The 11,161-nt window shown below is 31.6% G+C and overlaps 1 pseudogene; it reads left to right on the forward strand.

Annotated features, from left to right (window-relative positions):
• The first annotated feature begins 3,959 nt into the window (after positions 1–3,959).
• Positions 3,960–5,732, forward strand: LOC108462073 (uncharacterized; annotated as a pseudogene).
• The last annotated feature ends 5,429 nt before the right edge of the window (positions 5,733–11,161 follow it).

Raw genomic sequence — 11,161 nt, forward strand, 5'->3', positions numbered from 1 at the left:
GCAGGAAGCAGTAACTGAAACATATACAACATTAATTCACTAATATAGACACATGGAACTATATCCTAAAAGTCAAAACACAAGGAATTAAAGTATATGTACCATATTTAGTATACAATATAATTTTACTTCATATATATTACTTCATATAATTATTATAGTAATAATTAAATTTATTAACAATCGTCATAGTACAAAAATAGGGAAGAAAAAATTAGGTGTTGGTTAAAAGGTCAAAAAAATATTTTGTACAAAATTAATTCAAATACTAAGTAAATCTTGACAGAATAACCCAAACAAGAAGGAATTATATAACCAACTGCGAGTGTACAAGAAGTAATGAGATAGGCATTTGATACTTGATAAGGATGCTAACAAACCGATACAAAATTATCAATCTGAATGGTGATCATTTTTCAATTGCTCCTGGAATGCATTGATTTATCAAATTAGATTCAATACACGAACATAAATGTAAAATTAATTAATAATAAAACTTACTTGCGTCTCGTAAATGCATATCTGAAGAATGACCACGAAAAAGTTTAAAATTAAATGTCAACAAAATCCAACTGATTTGTACCAAAATAGATCATCTTCAAACTACAACCATCTAAATTGAAAATTGATATAAGGCATAATGTGAGTAATCCTTAGTAAAACTTCATGTCAGTTTTGCGATATAATTCAGTCAAAATAAACTTCTCAGCCCAAAAATATGCAGCAGTTGTTGCAAATGTTTTTACATTACATATATTTATAATCCAGTCAAAATAAACTTCATGTCAGTTTTCCTAGATATAGAAAAAGGGATAGAAATGACATCCATATTTAGACATAAGTAAATGTTTACAAGCTGCAGTGTTTGCAAAAGCTAATCATGAAAATATTGGTCAACAGATTGTTGCAGCACATCAAAATCTTGTTGTAAAAGATTGTTGATATTAGCAAGAAGTAAACTTTGGCCTCTAGCCTTAACAAGTAATGTGATAAGAGAAGTTTCCAACCTAAGTTAAGTGTTAAAATATATATATATATATATAATAGGAAAAAGAAAATGGGGGAAGCAAATGTTTTAGTCGTTCACATCTGAGCCTAAGAATCAAAAGAAGTTTATAAGAAGAAACTCATTGACAGACATTACAGACAATAGGCTAAAAACAAACAGATCTGATAATATATTTTCGTCAAACATTGATAATCATATATATTTATATGTTTAAATATTTTGAATTTGGTATTTTTATTTCAATTCAGGGTTGATTTTGAGGTAACTTGGGTAATTTTTTAAAGTATGTTATGTTAATGTTAAAAGTAACTTTTTGTTATTAAACTGTGTACAAACTTTGAATCTATTCATATATATATCCCACATTCCTAATCATTACATAGTAAAAAAGAAAAATGAAATTCTATTCCCAATAAACACATTTACTTAATTTTATTGAAATAAATAAAATAATTAAATCTATTTTTACACTAGTATACAAAAAGTAAAATAGATATACATATGATTTCCATAAAATTAATTTGATGTTAGAGTTGCTTTGTAGCTTCTTCAAGTATCCCTTTAGATCTTATACTAATAGAAAGTTGAATCGAACTTTTTCCACATCGCTTGACTATGCTTATGTTAATATGTGAAATTCAGATGATACTAATGTCTTACAAGTTGTATCCCATGATGCATGATGCTATTTATATCATAAAACACATGGTGTCACTTCATCCAAATAGCTGCTTCTTAAACTAGGTTTGCATGCAGTTAGTGAATAAACAACAAATTATTGAGGGAAGAAGAATAGTATCTCTTTAAATGCCATAGCATAAAGAATGGGCACATCAAGAAACAATACCATGAAACCAACATTTGAAGAATCATGTTTAAATCTAAGCCTCACTGACACACAAGTATACCGTACTAGATTTAACCAATTTTTTTAAATTCACAACGATACCAATACAAATATGTCTTAATAATCACAAAGTTTAGAATCAAATTTTTACAATGCAGCACAAACAAGCTAAAAACTGGAATAATCTAAATTACAACTGAGTAATTGAACTAAAACTTGCAACTCATAGTGGGATTCAGATACCTATATCTTGAATTTTGAATCTAGATACTTAAAACTCAAACCTCCTCTCTTACCAACTGTGCTAAGACTTTCATTAATGGAGATTTAACAACCGACATCAAAATTTATAAAAACAATTAATTAATATTACACAACCAAAACATGACTACCTAGACGATGAGTAGATCAAGGGGCAAAACAAAAGAAAGCATCTCAAAACTAGAAGCACCGTTGACATAGTTAATTAAACAAGCATTTAGCAAGTTAGAAACATTCAAGTACCATCAGGCCGCATTAATCTTTTCCTTAACAGTGGGTTGTGGTCCTGTTCAAAACAATAATAAAATATCAGAAATATACAAGCTTGATAAGGTTTTGCCTATGTTAGCAAAATAAAACAAGGAGAGAAAGGAAGATTGAAACAAGAAAAGCAGAAAGACCCAGAAAGCAGGAAGATGTTAAAACATACCTTGTAAAATTTGGGTGTCATTGGGAATCCATGGAAAAAGCTAAATCCAAGAAGATGCCCCCACTCATCTATAGAGACAGTTGATTTGTTTCCTTCTAAAACCGAGAAGATGCGCCGGATATTGGGAAACTAGGGTAAAAATTTGGGGGGAGAAGAAGTTGGGGGAAATTTGGGGGAAATCGGGGAAATTGACTTTGGCAGAGAGTAAAGCAATTTCGGCCACACAGAAACGACGCCGTTTTAGTTAAAAAAATTTAGATTTTGTGGCGTTTTATGAAAACGCTACTAATAAAAATAACAACAAAGTATAAAACGACAGCATTTTGCTTCCATGGATAATTGTGGCGTTTTTCAATAAAACGCCGGTAAATTTTAATATCATTTAGCCTTTATATTTTTATAATATTATTAATTAATCAAAATACTTAATATTATTAACACTAATTAATCAAAACTCTATACCTTAAACCATTAAACTATATCCCTATAACCTTAATCCCTAAAGTATATCCCTTAAACCCTAAACTATATCCCTTAACCATAAACCACAAAATAATAACCCCTAAGCCTTAACCACAAAATGTATAGATTAATCATAACCTTAAACTATATCTCTTGATCCTTAAACGACAAAATAATAACACTTAATCAATACTCTGAACCTTAAACCATTAAACTATATCCCCTCCTAAAGTACCGGCCTAAACTATATCCCCTAAACCTTAAACCACAAAATAAAAACCCCTAAGTATTAACCCCTAACCCCTAACCCCTAACCTTTAAATCATAAACCCCAACCCTTAAACCATAATACATAAACCTTAAAATAGTAACTCATAAACTTTAAACCCTTAATCATATAACCTAAATCGTAAACCCTAAACTTTTTAGTGGCGTTTTACCAAAAGCGCCGCTAATGCTCTTATTTTTAGCGGCGTTTTACCAAAAGCGCCAGTATTGCTCTTATTTTTAGCGGCGTTTTACCAAAAGCGCCGCTAATGCTCTTATTTTTAGCGGCGTTTTACCAAAAGCGCCGCTATTGCTCTGTTTTTAGCGGCGTTTTTGGAAAAACGCTGCTATTGCTCTATGTTTTACAATTGTTTTGGCGTTTTTTGATAAAACGCCGCTAAAAACGCCGCTAAAGACCTGTTTTCCTGTAGTGAAAATTGCCTGATTTCTATTTTGTTTACTCACCACCGATTACTGATTCAGTGTTGAAGGAGACCTTCACCACAAAAACTCTCCCCACTTTGCCCTCTCCTATTTTCTCACCTGAAACGCTCCCCACTTTCTCTCTCCGTTCCTTCCATATTTCTCTCTTCCAATTTTTCTGCCCTCTTTTTTCTGTTTTCTTTTTCTTTCTCTAAATAGAGTTTTTCTTTTCCTCTCTTCCATTTTTTTTTCTTGATCTATAAATTCCATCGATTGTTAGAAAGAGCAAGAGGGTTCTTAGAGGGGAATTGAAATCTAAATCGAAATCTGAAAATGTTGACAGTAAACCGAGTGATAAACCGGGCACGAGCTTCGATTTCAAATTGTCAATACCTCCTAAGTCATGACCCAAAGATTTCCCTTTCACCTCCTCAACATTTAGCTTCAAAATCATCCATTCGCTTCTTCGATATTTACAAGGTAACTCCTCCATCTCCCCCTTTTTAACTCTAAAATATTTGATTTTTTAAGTTATAGTTCTTTTTAACTTTTTGTCTTGTGTGTGCAGCTTGCAAGCAAGGAAAAAATGGAGAAAGAACGAGCAAGACTGTAAGTTTAAGCTTTGTTTGTTTATTGAAATTTTGTTACGTGCTCTTTTTTCCATGAAATTTAATATAAATAATTGTTTTAATTTGATTTAGGCGGTCTTGATGAATTGAATAGAGGATATTTTGATGATATGTTGAGCTAAAACAACACGGTGGTAAGGTATTAACGATTTGTTCTTTTTATATACATATAGGTTATATCATTTGCAAATCTGTTCAAATTAGTTGAATTGCAACTAATTTCTGAGTAAAATTAATGTTACTTTCTGTAAACATTTTAAGTGTTAGTTTTTTTTTCTTTTCTTGCAGATTGCACGGGAAAATAAGATTCTAATTCCTAGGATTACGGCAAGGAAGTTTCCTGCCATGGATGTTATATATTCTAATGGTAGAAAATCAAAGCTGCCGATTATTTTTGATGCAAGTGGCGTTGATGTTAGCAAGTTGGCTGTCCCTGAAGCATCTTTAGTCTGTCTATCATTTAGAGCAAACTCTTAGGTATGGTTTCCTTTTTCTATGTTTGTTTTGGATGAAATTTATGTATTTCTTAACGATGTTATAAATCTTCCATTTTTATCATGATAAGAGAATGTTGAATAGATAGTGCATTGCTTTAAAATTGTGATAAGAGGCATATCAGCGACTCTATGGCAATGGAGGGGTTAGCACTAAATTGCAATCATGAAAACAACAAAAACATGAGAAACAAAAGATGTTGTTGGTTGCCAACTTTTCTTTTCTCTTGTTTCTGGTTATTGTTGTTGGTGATGCATTTTAACTCATTTTCCTTGTCGGGCTATGGTCGATTCTTGAAGCAAGCCCTTTTATGATGTCCTTTCGTGAGTCCAAGAGCGTGCAACTATATGAGGTTCTATATTTTTTCTATTTAACTTTTCATTCCTTTTTGGCATGTGTGGTGAATCAACGATTCTCAATTTTCTGTTGCTAGAAAAAGAACTTATAGTTACATGCATTTGTAGTCAACAATAACAACAAACAAATAAAACAGCGAACAAGAATAGAAGATAACCATGCTGGTATGACTTATGAGTTATGACCATCCTAGTTGAGTTTATAGCTCATCAGATCAGCCTATAATTAATAATGCAGTTCTCCTTTTATTTACTGTATTTGAATGGAAATTCTTGGCAGCTGATTTTATGTTTTATATAAGTTATTTGTTAAAATATTCATGTTTGGAAATTATTATGTGTTGCTAAATGATAATATATTTTCTGTTATCAGGTATCTTTTATAGACTCTTGGCTCTTATGCTTGAATCCCATTAAATGACTGCTTCTTCGATTTATGAGGAAATCTAGTGATGGAGCGAATAATGCTCTTCAGAGGCATATTGTTTATTCATTTGGTGATCATTATTACTTCAGAAAGGAACTTAAGATTCTGAACCTTCTAACTGGGTAATCAAAAGTTTCTTTTATCCTAATTAATAACAAAACTAATATTCAAGGGATACTAGTGTCAAATGAAAATAATAATATGCTTTGATGGAAACATGGTCCTGTTTGCTGTTTTCTTTTAGATTTCTGCAACCAAGCAAAGCCTTAGGTTTTTCATTTTGGGTGAGCGAGTGGAAAAGTAAAGAAGTATCCTTATGCTAGTGTCAGTTTTATTTCAACTTCACTTTCTTGTATTCTAGTTTTGTGTCAGACTTAAGTTATGTGCCTATCAATATCCTATTGATATTCCTTGCGGATACTTTTGGCTTGCGTGGAGTAGCTTAGTTCTTATACCAAAAGCCTGTTGGCTCAACAGGATGAGCAAGTTCACAGTTTTGAGAGACCTCAATTTTGTTGTAGAAAACCTTGTTGTTGAGTTTTTCAAAGGTACTGTTGTGGCATAATAATCTTCCCATTACTGATGATGTGTAGAGTTGAATGAATTTTGTATTATTTTCTTCAACAATTAGAATAAATTGTATTTATCTTTTCGATATCGAACCGGTTGGCAAAGCTGTTGAGGGAGTATTGTTATGGAGCACTGGGATTTGGCGGACAAAGTAACTAAGCAGATAAATTGGCAATTCCAGGGAAACTTAAATTGCCAAATCTTGAGCCTTTTGGGGTTATATCATTTGGTATAATTTGTTTAATCATTTCCTTTAAAGCAATCATTAATGCAAAACTTTCTCATTAATATCACAATTTCCAATTTTATAACGTAGATAAACAAACATTTTTTGTTTCTTTTAGTTGAAAAAAGAAAAATAAAAAGATGCTATTTTTCTTTTGGATGCTTTGTGACTTTTTCTTTTATTTGTAATAAAAATTGTGTTTAATACAATTAATTAATTTTAGGTTATAACCCTGTAAAAAGTTTTATATAAAAATTATGTAAATAACAAATGAAACTTTATTTGAAAACATAAAATTGAGATAAATTGAGATAACGATGTACTATTTTAAAATATAATAAATAAAAATTTTAAATGTTTTAATGTAATTAAATATAAAAATAAAAACATTTTAGTATAATTTAATATAAAATAATTATATTAAGAATATTATTAAATTATATTTAATAATAAATATATTAAAATATTATTAAAATATTTATTTTATTTTTATTAAATTATATTTAATAATAATCTTATTAAAATTTAATACTCATATCTAAAAAAAATTCTGCTAAGGTTATTATGGTCATTTTAGTTTTTTTCTTTATGCTATTACATATCTATTCCATTCAACCAAACACAATAATACTATTACAGTTCTATTCTATTACATTCAACCAAACAATTGAATTATTGATTACAGCTCTATTCCATTACAGCCCTATTCCATTCCAGTAAACCAAACGTGTCCTAATGGTCAATGTCAGAGAACAAAGAAGAAAACTGTTTGAATTTTGGTTTGCAGAATCGTGAAGTTTAAAGCTGTTTCATAAAAAAAAAGTTGAACTGTAGAAAAGAAAGGGAATGAGAGTTTTCGATTGGTGAAGGTGATGCAAACAAAGAAGGCCACACAACAGCAAATTTAACAATATAATGGCTTAAATAAAAACTTTTGAATAGTTTAATAACCATTTTGTAACTTTTTAAAATTAAAACATAAATTTACTAATAATTTAATAACGTTGGATGTAGTTTACCTAAAATAAATATGTATCTTTCTATATTTTAATTTTTATATTCATTTATAAGTAAATCATTTAAAATCAAAATATTATAATATTTTATAATGAAACTTTATTTAATTATAAGTTAATTTTTAAATTGTAATGTTTGGTATAAATAATTTTTTCTAATTAGTTTTTACAAATGTATAATCTTTGTTAGCTAAAAGTTATATAGATATTACAATTGTAATTATAAAATTTACAATTATCTTTTGGTATAAATTTTTCATGTTATGCATCATTTATTATTTTATGCAAATATTGTTCACTTGCATTGTAATTTATTTATTACTAGTTTTGTGTTATATCATTAATTTTGATAAAAAATTATTACTTACTAATATGTTATACATAAGTGGATAGTTAATTATGACTTAACATATTAATAATTTTCTTTTGGTAAAAGAAATGGGCTTAGAAACATAGCTTAGCTACAATTGCCACTACTATCATTCGTCTGACGTAGATCACTTAAAATAAGCCACTTCAGAAGGTGGACGATGAAACAAGAGAATTTCTCCTATTGAACCTATTGCCAAAGTGGTCATCTTGTCTGCAATTGTGTTTGCCTCTCTATAAATATGAGAGAAAACGACCTTCCAATTTCGGTTGCATAACTCTTTCAATATCCGCAGCGGATGTTCCAAATCAGCCTCTACATTTTGTCCTTTGATCCATTCAATAGCCTCATAGCAATCGCTTTCCACCTCGATAAAACAATAGCCATTATCCCAGGCCCAGCGAAGACTCTGCACTAGTTCCCACAACTCAGTTTGAACAACAGACCATCTTCCAATTCGACTTGAAAAGCCTTACAACCAGTTCCCATTGTGATCACGCAACACTCCACAAATTGTTGCCTTCATTGTTCTGTTGCAAACAGCACCATCAGAGTTTAGTTTAATCCAATCGGTACGTGGCGGAAACCATTTACATAGGGATCTATTGCTACACTTCTGTGGAATACTATTTCCATCGAACACGTAATGTCCTCAGCCCAGTGGAAATCTTTGATAATTACCTCTTTAGAAGAGAAATTTCCATTGGCAAAAATAAGTGCGTTCCTTTGCTTCCAGAGAAACCAACATGGGACAGCAAATAGCGTGCCCCAATCAGACCCTCCAATAAAGCGATTATTGGAATTTGCAATATTAGAAGCTATCCAAGACTGTAACTGCAATAAAAGAACTCAGCATGCGTAGACATTGGAACAATTTTGCTCCAGACAAGAAGGGCTGATGTACAGTCCCTTAGGACATGCAGACAAGTTTCAGGATTTAAACCACGTAAAGAGCATAACTTAGAAGCAGTAAGACCCCTACACCAACGTTCTGAGTTCGTTAAAAGCTTACCCTTATATACTAACCAAAGAAACTGTCGTCTACGTAGGGGAACTCTCAATTTCCAAATAATACTCCAAGTTGTACTTTCCAAGTCCCATACATCCTCTGCCAGGAATCTATACATTGAAGCGACTGTAAACCTTCCATTAGCACTTCATCTCCATTGACAACGGTCCTGTTGGAATTATGACGATAAGAAAGAGAATTGCTGAGAGTAAACAAGAGATTTTGCAACAAAGCTGTTTGCACAAATTTTATATATTTTAGCTCTTCTGAGATTTATGAGTTGTTATTGTCTAGTCTTATCCGAATCTTAAAACTCCTCCTTAAACTTATCCTAAGCTTCTTTCGGGGTCTCGCAGACCATAATGCGTGTGAATATGACATCTGAAACATCATTTTGTATACATGACATCGCCTTATATCTTTTAGCTTGTTCATCACTATGGTGCTTGATTTGAGCGACGGTAGCATTGTGAAAGTTTTCAAGAGAGCTTTTAATAAAACTGTTCTAGAACTGAACTTAAATAGAGAAAAGAGTCCTAATCCTAATTGAGAAAATAGTTCCCTTATTCTAATAAACTACTAAAAGATAAAATAAAATATTCCTAGAATATGAATAAAACTTATCTACCTAAATAAGATTTATCTACCTAAATAAATTTAAAATATATACATATTTCAACACCTTCCCTCAAGTTGGTGCATATATATCAATCATGCCGAACTTGCTTACAAGAAAATGAAAGGTTGTCTTAGAGAGTCTTTTGGTGAGTATGTTAGCAATCTGTTGTTTTGAAGGAACAAACGGCATGCACACTTGGCCTTCTTCAATCTTCTTCTTGATAAAGCGTCTATCAATCTCAACACGTTTAGTTCTATCATGTTGGACTGGGTTGTGAGCAATACTAATGGCAGCTTTGCTATCACAGTACAACTTCATTGGTGAAGTTATTGGTTTCCTCAGCTCTTCCATAATTCTTTTTAACCACATCATTTCACAAATTCTTTGAGCCATTGATCTAAACTTAGCCTCTGCACTACTTCTTGCTACAACACTTTGTTTTTTGCTTCGCCAAGTCACAAGGTTTCTCCAAAAAAATGTACAGTATCCTGATGTAGATTTTCTATCTATTATTGAGCTTGCCCAATCTGCATCTGTATAAGCTTCAATTCCTCTTTGTTCAGATTTCTTGAAGAGTAAGCCCTTTCCAGGTGAACTCTTTAAGTATCTTAGAATTTGAAACACTGCTTCTTCATGTTCCTCCATTAGAGAGTGCATAAATTGACTCACTAAGCTCACTGCAAAAGCTATGTCTGGCCTTGTATGTGATAAGTAAATTAACTTACCAACTAATCTTTAGTACTGCCCTTTATCAACTAATCGACCTTCTTTATTTCTGAATTTTATATTTGGATGTGTCAGCTAGGCGGCAACCACTCATCCTAGCCTCTTTTAAAAGATCAATCACATATTTTTTCTAAGAGATCACAAGACCCTTCTTTGATCGAGAAACTTCCATTCCAAGAAAGTATTTCAAAGGACCCAAGTCTTTGATCTCAATCTTTAATGCTAGATGCTCCTTGAGACGCCTTATTTCACCCACATCATCTCCTGTAAGAATGATATCATCGACATAAACTATAATAACTGTTATTCTCCCTTTTTGTAAATGTCGATAGAACATTGTGTGATCAGCTTGCCCTTGTGAGTAACCTTATTTTTTAACAACTTGAGTGAACCGTTCAAACCAAGTTTGAGGAGACTATTTTAGACCATACAAAGATTTCTTGAGTTTACATACTCGAGTTGCAAATTTTTCTTCAAAACCTGGAGGAGGATCCATGTAAACTTCTTCTTCAAGTTTCCTATTTAGGAAAGTATTCTTCACATCTAGCTGCTGTAAAGACCAATCAAGATTAACAACAATTAATAAAATAACTCTAACGAAATTTAATTTGGCTACTGGAGCAAATGTTTCAATATAATCTATCTCGTATGTTTGAGTGTACCCTTTAGCCACAAACCGGGCTTTGTATCTATCTAAAGATCGATCTGGTTTAAATTTGTTTGTGAACACCCATTTACAACCTATTGTTTTTTTCCCTACAGGTAATTCTATTGTTTCTCATGTACCTATTTTTTCAAGAGCGCACATCTCCTCTAAAATAGTCTCCTTCCACTCAGGAACCTGTAAAGCATCTTTCACATTTTTGGGTATTTTTACAGTATCGAAACACGAAACAAAGGTTGAAAATGTCAAAAACAAGGCTTTATAGGATACAAAGTTATACATGGGATATTTGACAATATTTCTAACACATTTTCTTTTGACAATTGGAATATCTAAATCAGAAATTGATTGGCTG

This window comes from Gossypium arboreum, chromosome 11, assembly GCF_025698485.1.
Source record: "Gossypium arboreum isolate Shixiya-1 chromosome 11, ASM2569848v2, whole genome shotgun sequence".
Classification (NCBI taxonomy): domain Eukaryota; kingdom Viridiplantae; phylum Streptophyta; class Magnoliopsida; order Malvales; family Malvaceae; genus Gossypium; species Gossypium arboreum.